The sequence below is a fragment of the Eptatretus burgeri genome, chromosome 8 (assembly GCF_056783735.1).
Source record: "Eptatretus burgeri isolate ZD-2024b chromosome 8, Ebu_testis_v1, whole genome shotgun sequence".
NCBI lineage: Eukaryota > Metazoa > Chordata > Myxini > Myxiniformes > Myxinidae > Eptatretus > Eptatretus burgeri.
The window spans coordinates 55,249,045-55,270,440 of record NC_140968.1 but is presented as its reverse complement, the minus strand read 5'-3'; the positions used below and the strand labels follow the sequence as shown (position 1 = coordinate 55,270,440).

General features: G+C 43.5%; 1 protein-coding gene and 1 pseudogene across 5 annotated transcripts in view; one reads left to right on the top strand and one right to left on the bottom strand.

The window, feature by feature from the left end:
• MPP7 (MAGUK p55 scaffold protein 7) overlaps positions 1-21,396 on the bottom strand; it is a 94,001-nt gene that overhangs the window by 23,506 nt on the left and 49,099 nt on the right. The gene's annotated exons all lie outside the window — the stretch shown is intronic.
• LOC147021782 (uncharacterized) lies at positions 256-3,856 on the top strand (annotated as a pseudogene). Its single transcript, XR_015060925.1, has 3 exons — positions 256-363; positions 976-2,251; positions 3,211-3,856. The product of XR_015060925.1 is annotated as an uncharacterized LOC147021782 (transcript).

The following is a 21,396-nucleotide window of genomic DNA, read 5'->3' as shown; positions in this document are numbered from 1 at the left end:
GACCTTGTGAACCAGTGAAGCAAATACACGGGTAAGCATGAATTAAATCTAGTGCATGATATAATTTCCATGATGTTTACCTCTACACTCAATGGTGGAAGGAGGTAATGTTTTGATCCCAGCTTGTCTGCATGTCTGTTTGTCTGTTAGTCCACAAAATTCCAGACAAAGCTTGTAGTAATGGTAGTTGTAGTGGTAGTGGTGATCACAGAAATTGTTATATAGAACTGAACTTATACTATTATTATATGCAGAAAATAACTTCATTTCTATATGCCCTGCAGTGGACAGGTTAATTGGTTTATGCACTGAAGGGGTCACCCTGGTGTGCACTGCTGTGTTCTGCCTCACTGAGTTGTTCAGGTATGATGTACTCAGCACAAGCTTACCTGATACACATGTGTGCTGGCTAAAACCACTTGTCTGGTGGGCATGACAGAGGCAGGTTGTCTAATAGCCAACCTGGTCTTACTTTTTTGGGGTTTATCTGAAATTCTTACTATAAGGCTTTAAATGAGAAATGTTTTATATAAAGTAGTATTTTGAGTGAAGTGTGTATTCCACACTGACAGTTTTGACATGTTCTGAATTTAACACGAAGGCTGTAATTAAAAGAACGGGGTATGTCTGGAAAATGTACTGTCCAACCTAATAAGAGTTTAGACCGATTTATATTTAAATCTTGGCTGTGTAAATATTGTAAGAATTTATGAACTAAAATGTTTTGTAAATATTCAATAAATTTGGGAATATTTTTTAACGAAAGAATCTCATGTGATTTTATTTCTCTTCTTGCCTCCGGTATGGGTGAAAATTTAATTCCGGCATAATCTCACAAAACTAATTCCCTAAGTGTGCCAAGCTAAATGCTCTACCATATAGAGGAATTATCCTCCTCTCCATTAATATGGCGGAGGAAACCCCTCTATTATTTCTATAACAAAATGTTAACATTATATCATTGTATCGTTGCAGATTCAGAAGACAGTTCCACCATGTCCAAGAGCTTCAGACTAGCTGATGTTGAGCGAACTTCACCATCAACATCACAGCACCTCACCACAACTGACTGGAAGTTATGCCTTATATGTCAAGAGGACAAGACGGAGACACTGACCAATCAAAGAGAAAAGACATTGGGAGTGGGTACAGTTCACTCGCAGAGAACTTGGTCAAATTCAGTGAACTTGGAGAGCTTCCAGGATCATTTCACCTGGAAAGACTCGATGATGGTCATGGCATTGAAGCTGCGATGGTTGCACACGGTGCAAAATATCATCAGACATGCAGGCTCCAGTACAACAACACCAAACTGCAGAGAGCACAAAAGAGAGCACTCAAGAAAGAATGTGAGAGCGATGAGGAACAAGCTGCATGCAAACGCACCAGGTTAGATTCACGCTCATCGAGTACAGAGAAGAAGGTCCCAGAAAATTGTTTCTTCTGTGAACAACCTGCTGGGGCTGACTGTCCATTTGGAATGTTGCAGCTTTCCAAAGACTAACGGGTGCGTGCCTGTGCAACCCTTCTTGGTGATACAGAACTGCTGGGCCGTCTCAGTGGTGGGGACATGATAGCGTTGGACGCCCAGTATCACCCACGGTGCTTGATAGGACTTTACTATCACACACGAAAGGCCCAGTCAACAGGATCACAGGACACAAAACAAGAGTGAGCAATGTCGGCAGTTGTCTTCGCTGAACTCGTCCTCTACATTGAAGAAACCAGACAAGATGAGGAGACGGCACCAGTATTCAGATTGGCTGACCTTGTCCAGCTCTATCAGTCCAGAATGGAACAGCTAGGAGTCCAGCTCGACACGAGAGTCCACTCCACACGACTGAAACAGACTGCTGACTCAGTTTCCTGATATGCGGGCACACACCAAGGAGAGAGACATCCTGATGGCATTTGAAGAAGATGTCGGTGCTGCTCTTGCCAAAACCTGCGAGCTGGACAGTGATAGTGATGCAGTCCATCTTGCCCATGCTGCACAGATTGTTCGCAGTCACATGTTTGGAGACGCCAAGCCCTTCACAGGATTCCCTGAAGTATGTCAAGAAGAATCTGTGCCACCGTTGCTGCTTGCCCTAGTCAGTATGATCCGAGAGGGACCCAGCATCTAGGAACAGATGGCAGACACTAACCCTGCAGCAATTGCCACAGCTCAGATACTGAAGTTCAACAGCATCAAACACAAGCGAACACGTGGCACCACATCATCCACCAGTGTCAGGCACAGTGTTGCACAGGAAACCCCACTTCCAATATACATAGGGATGATGCTGCATGCTCATACACGCAAGAAGGAATTGGTCGACAGACTGTCACACCTTGGCCTGAGCATCTCCTATGATAGAGTGCTGCAGCTCTCAGCACAGATGGGCAACAGTGTCTGCCAACAGTTTCACAGAGAACGAGTGGTCTGCCCTCCGAAGATGCGTGGCAAAGTGTTTACAACTGCCGCTGTAGACAACATAGATCACAACCCCAGTGCAACAACATCAAAGGACCCCTTCCATGGTACCGCCATTTCCCTCATACAACATCCTTCTTACACTGGTGAAGGAGTGGATCAGAGTATCGTCATTGTTGGAGGATCTGGGGATGCACGGTCCAAGACAGTCGCCCCCTTGCCGCACAACTACACTGATGTACCCCTGTCACTGCATGTTGCTGCATGCATCTCACGCAGTCCAGCATGGACACCATGCAATACTCATCCGGACTGTACACACTAATGTTGTGGTGCTGGCAGTGTCCCTGGCACAGGAGTTGCAACCAGAAGACAAACTGTGGCTGGCATTTGGAACTGGCCAGAGTTTCCGATACCTCGCAGCACACGAAATAGCAGCTGGATTGGGACAAGAGAAGGCTCGTGCACTGCCAATGTTCCACGCTCTAACTGGATGCGACACTGTGTCTAGTTTTCATAGACATGGCAAGAAGACTGCGTGGGCAGTCTGGACGGTAATACCAGAACTCACTGAGGCGCAGCTGCTGCTGCTGTCCTCTGCACCTCGTGACATACCAGACGATGCAATGCGCATCATCGAGAGGTTCGTGATCCTGTTGTATGATCGAACCAGCAAATGCACAGACATTGACAAGGCCAGGAGGAAACTCTTCGCAAGGAAGAACAATGTGCAGCTCATCCCTCCAACGAAGGCAGCTCTGGAGGAACATGTCAAGAGGGCAATGTATCAAGGTGGACATGTGTGGGGTCAGATACTGCTGCCAGCACCAGAGCTCCCTCCACCAACCAACTGGGGTTGGTCAAGGACTGGAGAAGGACAGTACACACCTTACTGGACCAGGCTAACTGAGGCAGCTCACAGCTGCATTGAGCTGGTTTCTTGCAAGTGCAAGAAAGGGTGTGTGAGGCGCTGCAAGTGCAAAAAGGCTGCCCTTCAGTGCACAGCCCTCTGTGTGTGGGAAGGGGACTGCACATGACGATGAGTCAAAACATACATGTACTTGTGGCAATGCTGAACTTGTTAACATGACACTGTTTATGTACACGTATCTTCAGTACCGGTATATACCTAGCCTCAGATACCAGTACACCTCACTCAAATACTAGACCATGTAGCATGTCAGTATTATACCCAACACATTTACAGAACCAAGATATTCTTTTCAAAGTATTGTGTCAAATCCAATATTTGCCTAGATAATTTCCAAATAAAATTATATTACAGACTGTGATAGATAATATTAAGTTGAAAATGGTACCATTGGATTCCTTGCCCCCAAAAACATACATTTAGATACCAGAATCAAGTCAATAGCTGCATTACGTCCAGAGATAATAGCAAATGTAGATTTCAAGTGGTGGCCATTTTGAAATCCAATATGGCGGATATAAAGAGAGAATTTCAAGTGGCCCAATATCTGAAAATGTTCGTTACATATTGCTGTACATTTGTGCCAAATTTGGTGCTTGTATCACAAAATGCACAACAGGTTTGCTATGCTGCTACACTATTAACCAATACCAAGTTAAAAAGATTCTGTAACGACCTAAAGTCTAAACTTTGCACAAACTTCAAATAGAACATTAGAATTTCTCTTTTTGACTTTTCCCATTTCAGATTCCATGGAAACCTGAAGTGAAACATTCAAAACCCAGCCCAAATAACATCATTTCCTTTACAAGAGTTGAGCTTAACTTTCTCTTCAATTTCGAAAAATTCAAATGATACCGTTATCTCTTAGTCAATCAAGCTTGGCCATGTGGTCAAGGGATCATCTATAATTATATGCAACTTGTACACCGAGTATGTGCATACATATGTGCAGGAATGAACCGACACCTTGATGCTGTCATGACCAGCATTTTGGGCAGGAATTGCGCAACAACAACAAAAAAAAAAAACGCATGCTTGCACTTGCATCTGCAAAAGTATAATGTTCACGACAAGTCCAGTATCATTTCCATCGTCACAATAATGGAAAGTTCTTCAGCAACATCTTCCTTGCTGGCAAGTTCTCCTAACTTCACAGTTGTAAATAAATAAATGCTGGTTCTCAACCACCAATCCATAGAATGATATCGCCATCTGGCTTAGGAAAGTTCAATATCCGATTGAACTCCCTAATCTTAGCATCGACCTATCTTGTTTAAAAAAAAAAAAAAGAAGAAAAAAAACATTTGCATACTAGTATACCCCCACACCCTTCAAAACACCAGTCATGTCGTGTGAGATATAGGAGTCCTGCTGAAAAAGGGGTGCCTATTATTTCCTTTTATGATGAAGGTGAAATCCCAAGCACCATCTGAAATGATAAAGTGACAAACACCCAGATTCTGCAGCGTACGAAAAGGTACACTATCTACACCATTCTCCATTAATACATACTCCAATGGGTGTTCACTTCCTTCAGATGAAAAAGACTTCAGAATCCCAAAGTTCATTCTCTTTGGTCAGCTGAAAGATCACTCTTGTCATGTCTGCAGATCCAAGCTCAGATGGAAGGGCAAGATCAAGACTGATCTTCCTAGTTTTAACATCTTACATCAATATTGGGAGCACCTTGCACAAAATCAGAAAACTAGAAAGTGTAGTCTAAGGACGGTGGTGACCTGGCGGAACAGCTGCAACCGGAAGCCTCTGGTCGACGAAGGAGGGAAGGGAGAAACGCTGCACAGAACCCAAAAACTTCTATCTGCATGGACATGTCAAGCCTGCTCTCAAATATCCAGAGCATGCATCAGCCTGATTAGTCACATGAGTGCTAAACACAAGTGATCAGTGTGAACTTCATAGTCTCAATATAGGAGGATATAGAAGGCCAGTGGTATGTGTGGATGATACACTTCTCCACATTTCCAATCGCTGAACTACCATCATTTTCATAACTCAAAGGTTAAAAAAATTGGTTAATTTCCCCCTATAAATGTCAATACAAAACTAGATATCTGTGATCACAAAGCGATCACCAAGGGTAAGTCAGCATCCCCCGGCGACCACGATCTGATGACCATATTACTTTTTGCACCACCTTATGATCTTCTTGACAATCAACATCTGTAAATTAAGAAAAATGTGTCCCATCTACAATCTATCCATAAAACTAAACATCGTGGAGATTGGAGGAAAATTATTCAAGTTATGATCAAAAAAGTGTTTTTAGTTAATTCAGTCACAATGTGAAAAAAGTAAGTGATGGACACTAATCAAATATTAGGTGCACAACTTCAGTGTCGGCCCTCTATTAGGATGCAAGAACATCTTGGAAGGTCAAACGGTCTTGAAGATTCCGCATTCACAAGATTGAGCGATGACAAAAAAATTAGAAAGAATGTTAAAGCATTTTTTTTCCCCAGACCACCATTTCACCCTTATCTTTACTTGGAGGGATATGACAAAAATGAAGCGGAAATGCATCTTGCTCGAGGCTATCTGAAGAGGGCAATTTTATTCTGATCGGACAAACCTTTGTCGAGTTATGGTGAAAAATGTTATAGTCTATAATTAGGTCATGACCATAAATATTAGGTCATGGTCAAAACTTATGTCAACTCCACGTTCATTTCAATTCCCATTGTTGATGCAAAATTTCATTTTGAAAGTCCCAGTTGGCTCCGAGATGCAGCTTTGGCAGAAAAAACCCCCCAAACAGTGGTTTAGTATTCCGAGGGGCCCAAGAAACTCTGGGTACCATTAAAAATGTGGGGACCAATTGTAGAAACAAAACCCTACAACAGGTGTTAGCTTCTCCCTATCCTATTGGGGGAGGCTTAATAAATGTTTCAAAACTTGTGACAAGTATATCACATCAAAATTTTCTGAAACATAATAAAACAACTTCAGACTGCCGTTTATATTGTTGAAATCACCAGCCGATTCCGGTTGCCTGGTTCAAATCCGACGAGTCATGTTAAAACAACCACGACCATCACCTGCCTCGAAGACTGTCAGATCTGTGCCTGATGACCATGTTACCATACAGATTGGAGTCCCCAAAGCAGGCAAGGATCACACCAATAGGCAATCACATGACCGATCTAATAAGGCCGAACAAACTTTGATCACAAGATGTGAGTGTATCTCGTGATGATAACCACAACCAATTAACCTTAACAGGATTAAATCAAACACCAGAAGAAGTCAGCAGAAGAACCAGAATGCACCCAGAGACCAAGTCAGGTTTATAATGCCTTTGTTGACACACAGAGTATGTATGGGAATACAAAAAGAAGCAGTAATAACAATCATGTAAACCGCTTAGCCCGCTATCCAATACACACCCTCAAACAGGCAAAGTGAACAAGCAGGATGATCTTAACCAACTACCTTACAAGGCCTTCAAGCATTCCACAATACAGAGCGAAGAGGAACAAGATAGGACAGAAGGGGCACACTGTTTACCCGTAGCAGGACTCTGATGAGCCATACCGGGTTTTCCAAGTGTGGACAGTTCCAGAGATCGTCCGGTAGCACCATGGAGTTCAGTTCGGCTGATGGCATCAGCGATTCTCGCTCTTTATTTTTTGTGAACCCTCCTGCCAGAACCATGAGGACTCCGCAAGACTACACCCCCCAAAACAGACTGCTCTGAACAGGACCTCTCCCACCAAACCAGATCACCAACACAAGCTGACAGAACTGCTTGAACGGCTGTGCATCTCATTTTATCCCTGGCCTCGGAGATAGAGTTTTCCTTCTAGGTCCTCCCACATTACTTCTTGATCCGATGAAGGTGAAGCTAGCTTCCCGGCCCCTCCTACAGAGCATTTTGATCCACCGGAAGCCTGTTTAGGAAGCTATAGGTGGTGCTTCCCTTCTAACCACGCCTACAGGGCTTATTGATCCGATGAAGACGGAGCTTCCCGGACTTTCCGACAAGCCTTCATGATCCTAGCCGCGTTCAACTGACCTGCGGCCTCTTTGTAAAGAACATAAAAGACAGATTTGAGGAAAGAAATATCAAACAAAACAAAGGTATGTGGGATGTAGAAACCAACACAATGTCAGGGGGAGACATCTTTCTATTAAATACGCAACACATTCCGATTGCACGAATAGTACAGTATGCTTACTCTGAACAAATACGAAAAAATAACTACCGTTACAAGAAAGATCATTTACCCCAAGGATCCATGTCCACAACAAGGTAAATAGGACAGAATACAATGATGTATGTAATACTGGTTTGAAAAACAAACATAAAAGTAAAACAACTTGTATATCATTGTGCTGTTTAAACAAAAATAATAAAGAATACAAAAGGATGTAGGGATGGCAATGCCCCCCAAAAAATTAAAATGTAAACAACATAGTGATGGTAGCATGAAGATATACAAAATCTATTCCTACATCCGTTTATATTGTATACATGATGCAATCAACTTGTGTGTTAAGGAATCTGATTGATTTACATGAGTCATAAGTAAATGACATACACATATGCCAAGCTGGTTGTTACCCCACACATGCAAAATGAAAAAGCAAGGTTAAACAAATCGTTTATGTCCGTCCACAAACATCAGTTACAACTTAATTTAAATTGAATGTTATATTTTGAACACGAATCGGAAAACGAACCTGGCGTTTAACAGGGCGTTGGCTCTGAATTTGTCCCGACCGATCACACATGCACAGAGAGGAGTGATGCAACAATTTTTTTACCTTTTCTGTCTGGCAGTCGAACAAAATTGAAAATCATTCCAAACAGGAAACCTACTGTTTTCAAGGATGTCAAAGGACGCATACAACAGACACGAATAAAGAATGTACGTAAGATATGGTATGTATTACACCAGCCCATCAACGGCGGAAAATTCTGGAATCAATTTATTTGTACGACTTTTACAATCACTATTTTATTTAAATTGAATTATATACTTGAACACCAAGTAAAACACAAATTGACTTCTTATCACTTCTAAGGATGTCCAGTTTTGCAAATTTCGACATTTTCTATAGGGTGGTGTACAAGGTCTGGTCAGGTATGGGAGCATGCGCCAGAGCAGCTCATTGCTGTGTCCACTTTTCGCCGGTACTCCAGGAGCTTCCGTCTCGCCATCCCCCAGGCAGATGCCAGGCCCATCCCCATCTCCGTGAGATGCCGATCAACCTGCTGCAACCACGAGGCACGTGGTCGGCCCATTGGCATCCTCCACTCACGAGACTCCTTCGCTGAGAGAATCTGGTGAGTAGGATCAGCATCAGGAAAACGAGCCACATGTCCACACAGCCGTAGCTGACGCTCACGGACGATGCAGGTAACAAATCTCATTTGAGTCTCTCTCAGCAACCGCTCGATGGACACAAAGTCCGACCAGCGATAGCCAAGGATTCTCCGAAGAGACCTGGTACCAAAGGAATCAAGTCTCCGTCTCAGATTCCTGGTCAGAGTCCAAGTCTCACATCCATAGAGCAAGACTGGAAGCACCAAGGATCTGAAGACTCGGACTTTCGTCCTCCCGCACAGGTACCGGCAGCGCCACACCCCATGATCCAGTGAATCCATGACTCCCCAGGCCCGACCCAGACGTCTGTTGACTTCTGGCTCACAGCCAGAATAGTGATATTCACAAATGAATATCACTGCCAAGGTAAGTGAATCTCTCCACGACCTCAACATCCTCACCACAAACTGGTGTACAAGACTGCTTCAATCATGCTAAACTTCCAGAATTTTTTTTAAAACAATTTTTAAAATCATTATTTTATTTAAATTGAAGTACATACTTGAATACTGCATTGGGTGACATGTTCTATGAACTCTTTCGTCGTCTATTTAGTAAATGCTTGCAATTGGCTTGCTGCAACATGCACTGCTGAAGCCTGACTGCACGCAGGCTTTTAGAAGATAGCAGCTGGTACATTGCTAAAGGCCCTGTCACACTTGGCGTTTTAGCCAGCGTATGGCAAGGTATCAAAATGTATGCAAAACGCTGGCGTACGCTGAACTATTGATGTTTGATTCCAGTTTTAGACGTATTCATAACGAGTTGGACGTATGCATAACGTATTAGTAACGTACACAGAACGTTTCGATAACATATAGATAACTTATACCAACGAATGCTGAGCGTGTTGTCAGCGTTCACAACCTATGCCTAACGATAGTCTAACTTATGCATAGTACACGGCAGCGTATCGCCGACGATCACGTGGCGTAGGCTATTCATAGGCTGCGGCTCGACAATTCAAATCATAACCGCACTAGACATCGAAGTGTCAAGCCGCTGTCACACCTTGATGCTTTAGCCAGCGTATGCCGATGTATGAAAAATTTGCCGAATACGCTGGCTCACGTCGAATACGTTATGGGTAAGTTTTGTATACGTGAAGAGCACGCCGAAGCACGCTGAAGAACGCTGGCATACGTCGTAGTACGCCGAGTTCGTCGACAAATTTTCAGCATGTTGAAAATTTGTCGACGTATCCAGCATATGACACACGTTCCGCATACGCTGGCATAAGTTGTAGGCACGTTACGCGATCGTTGACACACGTTGACAAATGTTACTTGTAAGTTACTCATAAGTCGAAACACGTCGAGGTAATGTTTAGCATACCCGAAACTTAATTTTTAACCTATGAGTAACGTGCTTTGAACCTATGTGTAACGTCTCTCCAACGCACATTGACGTATGTAGACGTATTTGATTGACGTCACGAGGCACGTGGTCGGCCCATTGGCCTCCTCCACTCACGACACTCCTTCGCTGAGAGAATCTGATGAGCCATGCCGGGTTTTCCAACTGTGGACAGTTCCAGAGATCGTCCGGTAGCACCATGGAGTTCAGTTCGGCTGATGGCATCAGCGATTCTCGCTCTTTATTTTTTGTGAACCCTCCTGCCAGGATCACGAGGACTCCGCAAGACTGCACCCCCAAAACAGACTGCTCTGAACAGGACCCCTCCCACCAAACCAGATCACCAACACAAGCTGACAGAACTGCTTCAATGGCTGTGCATCTCATTTTATCCCTGGCCTCGGAGATGGAGTTTTCCTTCTCGGTCCTCCCACATATTCAAATCATAACCGCACTAGACATTGAAGTGTCAAGCCGCTGTCACACCTTGATGTTGTAGCCAGCGTATGCCGACGTATGAAAAATTTGCCGAATACGCTGGCACACGTCGAATATGTTATGGGTAAGTTTTGTATACGTTCACGCCGAAGCACGCTGGCATACGTCGTAGTAAGTCGACAAATTTTCAACATGTTGAAAATTTGTCGACGTATCCAGCATATGACACACGTTCCGCATACGCTGGCATAAGTTGTAGGCACGTTACGCGATCGTTGACACACGTCTACATACGTTACTTGTAAGTTACTCATAAGTCGAAACACGTCGAGGTAATGTTTAGCATACCCAAAACTTAATTTTTAACCTATGAGTAACGTGCTTTGAACCTATGTGTAACATCTCCAACGCACATTGACGGATGTCGACGTATTTGATTGACGTCTTCTGGACGACCACAGAACTTACTGAACGTGTTACTAACTTACAGCTACCATATAATGGTGTATTCGCAGCGTTTAGGGGAATTGGTATATAAAAATGGGCTTCACAGGAGGAACCCGTCAGTGTTCCAGACTCCATGATTTTTTTTTTTTTGTTTTGTTTTTTAAATGTTTTTCTACGCTGAACTATTGATGTTTTTTTTCCAGTTTTTGGCGTATTCATAACGAGTTGGACAAATGCATAACATATTAGTAACGTACACAGAACGTTTCGATAACTTATAGATAACTTATACCAACGAATACTTAGCGTGTTGTCGGCGTTCACAACGTATGCCCAACGATAGCCTAATGTATGCATAGCGTGCGGCAAAGTATCGTCGACGATCACGTCGCGTAGGCTATTCAGAGGCTGCCGCTCAATGATTTAAATCGCTGCCGCTCGACTATTTAAAATGGATGCTGGTGCTTGAACATTTTAATCAGAACCCAGCTAGCCATCGAACTATCAACATCATCGTCATGCCGAGGAAAACTTCAAAGAATGCTGCCAAGAAGTCTCCTGGCCGTGGCCGTGGACGCGGACGCTAGGAGGATCCATCATCACCAAAACCCTCCCCACCACACTCACCCTCTGAAGGAGAGGATGCTAGCTCCAACGCCTCTCGGGCATCGTCGGGGGCATCGATAGCTGCGGCGTGGCCAACCCTTGAACCTCTCAGCCAACCCTTGTGAAGAGGAGGGCCAAGAAGACACAGTATTGTCTCAATTTACAAGAGGAGAAGCTCATGTGCAATTGCCTTCGCGAGAACGCATGCATCTGCGACATCAAGAAGATGGACTACCGGAGGGTGGACAAGAAGGCAAAGCTCTGGGAGGATCAAGGCAAGGCCATGGCGAAGTCTGTCGAGCACCTTCAAGGGTGGTTCAAGTCCCTGCGAGACACCCACACCCATCTCGACAAGAACAAGAGCGGTGACGGCACCCCGGAAATGACAGAGAGGGAGCAGTGGGTGAAGGCAAACTTCGGCTACCTCAAGACTGTGGTCCGCCATCGTGCTGAGCCCGTCAAAAGTGTAAGTATAAACACATATAAATATCAATACTAATATTTATTTATATTAGTTTTACTGTATTACAGATCTCTAAGCAAATTATTCATTGATTACTACAAATCATTGAATTTGCCTCTTATTTTTGCCTTGTAATTTACTAATCAATTGTCATAATGGCAGGTAAAGGAAACCATTGCAGCACACAGTGGGGACCTCGAGGCTGCCTGTGCAGAGCTCATGGTTGGTGACGACAGCACGCCCTCCCGTCCCCTATTCATCCGCACAGGGCAAGGGGAAGCGTGGCCACGACGATGACCAGGTGCTGCAGTCACTCGAGAAGAGGGTGCACAAGTCTGGGGAGCTCCTCAAAGTTCTCGCGCAGCCTCAGCCCATCACAGCCACCGTAGCCTTCGCCAACTACATGTGTGACAGCCTGCTCAGCATGTCCAAACGCAGGTTCCGAATGGCAAGGTCACGCTTCACACCAATCCTCAGTGAGCTCTTAGATTACAAGAGTGATGAGGAAGAACCTCCCACAGTCCAGACCGTCCCTGCACCTGCTTCCGTGCGAACAAGTATGGCACCAGCTACGTACCAGCCACCTCGCGACATGTGCAGACACAAGGCACCGCCTGCGTCAGCCTGTGGCTCACAGACAACTGAGTATGTGGATCCTAACATGTAGCAGCCACAGTGCCAGCCGATGATGCCTCCTCCCCCTCAACATGGGTTCCAGCCAACCTCCGCCTCTGCATCTGCTGCTCTAGGCTCGGCTGACCAGGTATCGAACCAGAGCCCAAGCGCCTTTGACACTAGCAGTCAAAGTCTGTTCAACATCTCTGGACTCTCAGGAATGCTCAACCTGTCCAGCGATCCTATTGCTGCAAGCACCCCGTGTGGGGAGCTGAAGACACCTCCACCACCAGAGAAGAACAACTACGTACAGTGACAGCTTGGTTGTGTACTTCTCAACATTTGCAGAGACATTGTTTTGGCCATGTTTGTGGCATTTTTTATGTACGTTTGACCAGTGTTATCATGTTCCATTATTTTTAAGAGCACTGAATAAAAGCTAAGCAAACTCTTGATGTTTGTTGATGTTATTTTTTTAATATTCAATTCATAAACAATAACAAGCCGGTAGGAGACATGGCTGATCGCTCGAGATGGAAAGCTGGCCGACGCGACTAGCCGATATTCATGTACATGCTATCAATCAATTTAGCACAATAAATACGATTGTCACAGCCCTCTTAGTTTGCACCCAGAACCCGCCTTGCAAAATTTCAGGCATGTTTCCAAAGACACTCTAACAAATGGTGGCCGTGGTAATCGCATTTATCTATTCGCTAAAGATTTAATTTTTAGCAGCGTCTCGCATAGCAAACGCTGCTCGAAAAAGAGAGCTCGTCGTTGTTGTTCTTCTTCTTGTTGTTGTTCTTGTGAAGACAAAACCTTTATATTAGGACTCGGCTCTTTTATATACACGATCCGGATCTCCTTAAATACTAAACACTTGTACACATCCCTGCATTGAGGGTGCCTTTTGAGAGCGTCTATCATGAACTTTTAAATATATTCGGACATTTGTTTTAAAGTTTCGAAAAGTTCACGTTACTATTTAAAGATTATTCCATGTAATGTATTGTAATTTCGTAAATACGTAAATACACTATGACGGGTCTCGCTATTGGCTCAATCAAGGCACGTGACGAAATATTGGAAGTTGTTTTTTTTTTTTTTAGACGAGAAAACCTTTAGGACGCTGCTCTTGGACACATTTGTCCTTGTTTTATATGATGCTGTAAGACATTCTCCTTGGGCACATAAAAAACAGGCCCCTCGGAGGTCCAGTTTCGGAGGTATTGATTTTTTGGTACAGTCCACAATAAGGGTGCTCCAAGAGCAGCCAATAAATGATGGCCTTATCCCTTAATCCTTTGTAAATCAATGAAACGATGTTCATTTCAAGAGGAATGTTACTGCCTCTGAGGTCCTTTATTGCCTGAACAATGCAGTAATACAATTATCTAAATCATCCTAACTTGACACGGAACTGCGCCAGCAGGGGAGTTAACCCAGTGCTTGAGGAGATTCCTCTGTTTCTTTCCGTCCTTGGAGGCAGTGTTGTCGCCAGTAGCTGTCTGTGTATCCTCCAAGTGATGTCCCTCTCGCCATGCTCCTGGAACAAGGTCGCGTTTCTCATTCTCTGCCCAGTCAAGCTGCTGGTTCTGTTGTCCTGGGTAGCTGAAATTTGAATTTTATTTTATTTACTTAGAAAGTGCACCGATAATAAAAACATATATTCTAATGCACTGTACAATAAAAAGTAACATAATGATTAATGATACAAATAACATTTAAGGTAAATCATATAATTTTTATAAGCATAGGCTAAAAGTTAAGCCTGGTGTTGGCTTAGTGGTTAGGGTGGCGGCTTGGGATCCCAGGATCCTGAGTTCAAGCCCCGTTGGCTGCTGAATTAACACCAGGGGGTTGACTCAGCCTGTCATCCATCTGAGGTCGGCGAAGTGAGTACCAGTGTACTGGTCCCGGTGTATGCCCCGGTTAGAATAGGTGTACCATATCCCTGTGTGTCGTAAGAGGCGACCAGGGTTGGCGTCAGGAAGGGCATCCGGCCATAAAAAAAAAACATTGCCTCAAGAAAAAGCCTCACCCCTGCAGAGCAGGGAAAAATAGCTGTAAAAACGGTCATTTTATAGGCTAAAAGTTAAATTGCATTGTATACTGAAAAATATATGCTATGTAAACATGAATTACCTGGTTCTCATGAGGTTGTGCAGGATCACGCATGCTTTGACAATGAGCTTGACAGTGGAGGGGTGATGCTGTATGGTACTTAGCAGAACCTGGAATCTGTTAGCCAGGATGCCGAATTCATTTTCTACTACCCTCCTTGCTCGGCAAAGCCTGTAGTTGAAGATGCGTTGCTCATTCTTCAGACCCCGGAGGCTGTATGGCTTCATCATGGTTGGTCGTAAGGCAAAGACATCGTCACTGATGAAGAAGTAAGGTACGTCCTGGTTGTCGTTTGGAAGAGGCTCAGGGTCAGGGAAACCAAGGGTACAGTCTTCAGCGCATTCCTTCAGCTCACAGTCATTGAATATCTGCACATCTGATGCTGATCCAGTACCGCCGACATCTGCCCAAATGATTTTGTCGTCAGCATCCACAAGCGCCATCAGAACAATAGAGTAGAATCCTTGATAGTTGTAGTATTGGGACCCACTCTTTGGAGGACAGCAGCAGGCCACGTGCTTCCCGTCAAGTGCCCCACATGTATGGGGAAAGTTCCATCGTTGGAAGAACTTGTCAGCTATGGCGCGCCAACCATCAGGAGTACTTGGGCAAACCAGCACCTCATCCACGTATTCATCAATAATGGCATGACAGACTTGTCTGACCACTAGGGACTGGGTGTTATGAGGGACCCTCCGTCTGAACTTCAGAGGCATACTTGTTTCCAGAGGCAAGGTGACGCAAAGTCAGTGCCAGCCTCATGCCAGGCTCAAGCAGATCCCTGTAGAAGGTGTACTGCTTGGTTATCCTTGGACCCACTCTGGCTAGCAGCTTGTCGAACATCGCTGGGGGCATACGCAGGAAGTTGGTGAAGGCTGCTTGGTCCTCGTTCCGGAGTTCCACCATGAGCTGGTCATACATGCCAAACTGCCGTCGCCTCCCGATCCATGGTCTTACCCAGTTCCTTGTCCTCCGTTCAGCTCTTCTTCTCCTGGCTCTATTGGCACGCAACTGGTACATTGTCAAATCGATGAGGTCATGTTGATGTTGGAGGACGGGTAGGTATTGTCGTCTCAGCCTTGCCGGATCCTCCATCTCTCCCATGACATGGACATGTACTCACCACGGAGTCTGAAACATTGACTGGTTCCTCCTGTGTGAACCCCAGATTTATATAGCAATACCCCTAAACGCTGCCAATACGCCATTATACGGTAGCTGTAAGTTAGAAACACATTCAGTAAGTTCTGTGGTCGTCCGGAAGACGTCAAATACGTCTACATACGTCAATGTGCGTTGGAGATACGTTACACATAGGTTCAAAGCACGTTACTCATAGGTTAGAAATAAGTTTTGGGTACGCTAGACCAATGGTTCTCAAGCTGAGGGGTGGCGAGATTGCTCCTGGAACAAGGTCGCGTTTCTCATTTTTTTGTTTTTGGGGGTCGCGGGAAGGTTGTCAAAACAAATAAACAAACAAATATATTGTTTCGAATTTGGTAATTCGATTGCACACGACATTCAGGTTCCTTTAGTCAGTTATGTCGATAAGTGCTTGTTCCCGAGATAGCTCACCTTCCATTGTTTAATGGGCAGAAATCGATTCGATGCGCAGTGATTAAATTTAATAGTTAGGGAGCAATCCCAACACAATGGAGACACCCCTCCCCCTCTTCTGTGAGGAGGAAGAAGAGCCCTCTTCTTCTTTTTTTTTTCTTTTTTTTTTGGGGGGGGAGGGGTCGCGGCTACAAAAGGTTGAGAACCACTGCGCTTGACATTACCTCGACGTATTTTGACTTATGAGTAACTTACAAGTAACGTGTGTCGACGTGTGTCAACGATCGCGTAACGTGCCTACAACACGTTACTCATAGGTTAAGGCCCGGTCACACCTTGACGTTTTAGCCAACATATGCCGATTTTTTAATTTTTTTTCTAAAACGCTGGCACACGTTGAATACGTTATGAGTAAGTTTTGATAACATTGAGAGCACGCTGAAAAACACTGCCATACGTCGTTGTACGTTGGCTTTATACGTTGTACTTTTTGGTTGTGTTCAAATTTTTTCATGCTTGAAATTTCACGACGTATGCCGGCGTATGACTCACACGTTCCGCTACGCTGGTCACAAGTTGTATGCACGGTCTGCGATCGTTGACAGACGTCAACACATGCTACTTGTAAGTTAATCATAAGTCGAGACATGCTGGCGTAATGTTTTGCGTACCCGAAACTTATTTCTAACCTGTGATTAACGTGTTGTTTGGCACATTACGCGATCGTTGCCACACGTCGACAGACGTTACTTTTAAGTTACTCATAGGCTGAAAGACGTCGGTATAATGGATCGTCCTTGCGTCAGCGTCCACGGCCATGGCCAGGACACTTATTTGCAGCATTCTTCAAACTTTTCTTCGGCATGACGAGGATGTTCACACTTCGATGTCTAGCTTGGCTACGATTCCAATTGTCCATCGGCAGCGTCTATTTAAAATAGTCGAGTTTGAGCGTTTTAACACGTTCAGAAGAAACACTTCAAATTTCAAAACCCCAGCGTCAAAAAACAAAGGCGAGTGACAGCAATTTAAATCGTTCATTGTAAACAATGAAAATAGCTGAGTGGTACCGTTTAAAAGTCGTTGAGTGTAAAAAAAAATCCAATTGTTGAGCGCAAGCCTCTACTTTCAATAATGGGGTTTGAGTGATTTTGCACGTTCAATGGAAACGATTAAAATTTCTGAGCACCAGCATCAAAAAACAAAGGCGAGTGACAGCAATTTAAATCGTTCATTGTAAACAATGAAAATAGTTGAGTGGTACCGTTTAAAAGTCGTTGAGTGCAAAAAAAAATGCAATTGTTGAGCGCAAGCGTCTACTTTCAATAGTGGAGATGCAGCCATTTAAATCGTTGAGTGGCAGCCTACGAATAACAAACCCTACGTCACCGGCAAAGATAAACTGCCGCACGACATGGATAAGTTAGGCTATCGTTGGGCATAGTTTGTGAACGCCGGCTTCACGATAATTATTCGTTGGTATATCGTATCTATAAGTAATCAAAGCGCTCTACGCACATTATTAGTTCATTGTGCATTTGTCCAACCCGTTATGAATAGACCTAAATCGTAAAAACAAGCCATAGCTCATTGTTGAAAAATTCCCATTAAAAATTAGCCCCGAACAACTTCGAACAATGGTGAAAACTTGTCTCCTACTCGTGGACATGCGGATCCAAGGACGATCCATCATAACCCACACCCTCCCCCTCACACTCACCTACTACTGCCAACATGAACAAACTACTACTAATACTAATACTGATACTGATACTGTTACCGCTGACATGGACATCGACTCAAAAAGGACTCGAAAACTCTGTTGGGTTCCCCTTTTATGAGCACCATTTTTATATACCAATTCCAAAAACCGCTGGGAACATGTCTTCATATGGCAGTTGTAAGTTTGAAACACGTTCTTTTATTTTTTTTGTCGACCGGAAGACGTCATTTGAATACGTCTACATACGTCGATGTTGGTTGGGACTACGTACAGAATTGGTTCAAAGCACGTCAAACATAAGTTATAAATAAGTTTCGCGTAAAAAAGACATTACCGCGACGTGTTTCGACTTATGAGTAGCTTATAAGTAGCCTTTGTGGACGTGTGTAAGCGTCCACATATCGTGTGTAAAACTTATCCCCATCGCATGCGGAACGTGTGTCATACGCCGAGTACGTCGTAAAATTTTGAACATGTTCAAAATTTCTTGACGTACTCTACTTACTACGACGTATGATAGCGTATACCAAACTTACCCATACCGTATTCGACGTGCCCCAACGTTTTAGACACACTTTTTGTTACGTCAGCATACGCTGGCAAGATCGCCAAGGTGTGACCGCGATGTTGACCCTTCCATTTCTACGGCAGTTATGATTCGAATCGTTGTGCGTCAGCCTTTTAATAGGCTATGTCACGACATCGTCGGCGATGCGTGCAACGCGCTATGCCTAAGTTAGACTATCGTTGGGCATCGGTTGTGTAGGCCGACAACAGGTTCAGCATTCGTTGGTATAAGTTATCTATAACACAACGAAACGTTCTGTGTTGTTACCAATGCGTTATACATAAGACCAAGTCGCTATGAATACGTCCGAATCTTTAAAAAAAAACATCAAAACTTCAACGTAAGCCAGCGTTTTACATAAATTTTAACACGTTGCCATCGCTGGCTAAAACGTCAAGGTGTGACCGGGCCTTTAGAAATAAGTTTCGGGTACGCTAAACATTACCTCGACGTGTTTCAACTTATGAGTAACTTACAAGTAACGTGTGTCGACGTGTGTCAACGATCACATAACGTGCCTACAACTTATGCCAACGTATACAGAACGTGAGAGTCATACGTCGAAAAATTTCAAGCATGGAAAATTTGTCTAACAGCTCGGCGTACTACGACATATGCCAGCGTGCTCTTAATGTATACAAACTTACCCATAACGTATTCGACGTGTGCCAGCGTTTTAGCTAAATTTTTCATACGTCGGCATACGCTGGCTAAATCGTCAAGGTGTGACAGGGCCTTTAAGGCTGGGAACTTACCAGATTAATGACCTGCTGAGCTGAGTACAAGAGCTAATAATAATAAGGTAAGTGATAATATATCTAATATATAAAGCTCTTTCTAACCACTGACTGATATTAAAGATCAGTACCTTCCAGGCGACGTAGAAAGCTGAAATTTTGTGTGCTGACTGACATCAAAGCTAATATACCAGGAAAATAAAAAAATAAAAAAAAATTTAAAAATCACAAAACCGTCTGAAAGCATCCATAAATTAAAATACTGTATAAATAGATGAAAAAAAAACAAATGCAGGTGAGCGACCCAAGACAATGGGGAAGCACGGTTCGTATGCTTACACAATGTGTAAGCACACCCTGCTAGTAGTTCTCTATAGATCTTCACCATATTAAGGATAATCAATGGAATTCCCATTGTATTTGCCAAAAACTAAGGTTCATGAATCAATCAATGTCTAACCGGCAGTTGGACATCGATTGGGTGAAGTCCAAAATTGCGTGCATTGAACTGGTAAGGCACAAGCAATACATGCAGTATTCTGGAACGACATTGTATACATCAAAGTAACTGACGACTGGCTTTTCATACTTCTCTTCTCATTGCTTTGCCATTTGTATATGCTCGGGAAAATAATTTTCATGAAAGTCCCACCCTCCACAAACTACTCAAAATTACTCGGTTCTTTAGAAACTGCTAGATATCGTTTGTGTGCCATATGACAGCACATTATCCGACAGTAACCAGAAAATTCCCTGAACTCTTGCAACCTTCCCACACAGCTTAAAGCCAAACTGAAATATTATAACTTGGCAACTTTTTACTGTGCACCGCTTTTGGAATAAACATCTTAGCTCAACAAACATTACACAATCCTTCACAATAAAGATTGATTCATATAGAATCATAAGTATACAAGCGTTAACATTGTGCTGAACCAATACACCACCTAACAGTCACTCACACATAATTTGAGACAACATTTGTAATGTGTTAAGAATCTATCAAGGATAATAAGTTCCAAAATTCTTCCTTGTCAGACACCCAAACTGTCCACCAAATTTCATCTGAATCCGTCCATAACTTTTTGAGATATCCTGCTCAGACAGAAAAACACAAACAGACAGGGGTGAAAACATAACCTCCGGATCCAATAATCTTTTAAGTGATTCTTCACCATTGAGTGATTGGGCCAAAACAGATATGTAGCAGGATATCTCAAAAAGTTATGGATGGATTCGGACGATAGTTGGTGGATAGGTTTGGTGTATGACAAGGACTAATTTATTCCATTTGGTGAAGATGCCAATCCAGATTCGAAAATTTTTTTTAAAGTGATTCTTCACCATTGAGAGATGGGGCCAAAAACTATCTGTAGCGCATCTCAAAAAGTTGTGAATAAGTTATGACAAAACATGGTGGATGAGTTGGTTTGGTGGGAAAAACAAGTCGATTAAATTTTGGTTCAGGGAATGGCAGAGGTATGCGCTCCACAGAGTGCCCTTCAAGTTGAAATGTATAATCAAACTTATGCACAGTAAAAAAGAATAATTGAAAAAAAAAATACCTTTTTATTTGGTTATTTTTGTCTAATGTCACAATCGTAAAATTTTGATAAGCACTGGGCACATAATACTGAACAAGCCTTCCTGTATGTGCCAGGAAGATGGAACATGCCAATGGATTTGTTGCAAACACTCAGCACCCCCTTGCATAACCTTGAATAATCTATCACACATTAACCTTTGGTCAAATGCGATGGTCATGGCGTCAGGTACAAATTCAGCCATCTTTTCACTAAAGCTCCAGAAAGACTTTACGCTTATCAAACAAGCAAAAATCGATTTTGTTCACCCTTTCGGCCACTTCTTTTCTGAGACAAAGTTATACTTTGTGATAATGCAAATTTATTCTGCCACAGTACTTCCAGGACCATTCTTGACAACAATGCCTCCAACTATGTTGGCCAGCCAAAATGAAAATGTCAAAATGGAATTACATAGGCGAGCTGTCCTTTGTGAAGCGTTGATGAGCTATCGCTGGAACCATGGTCAAATTACAAA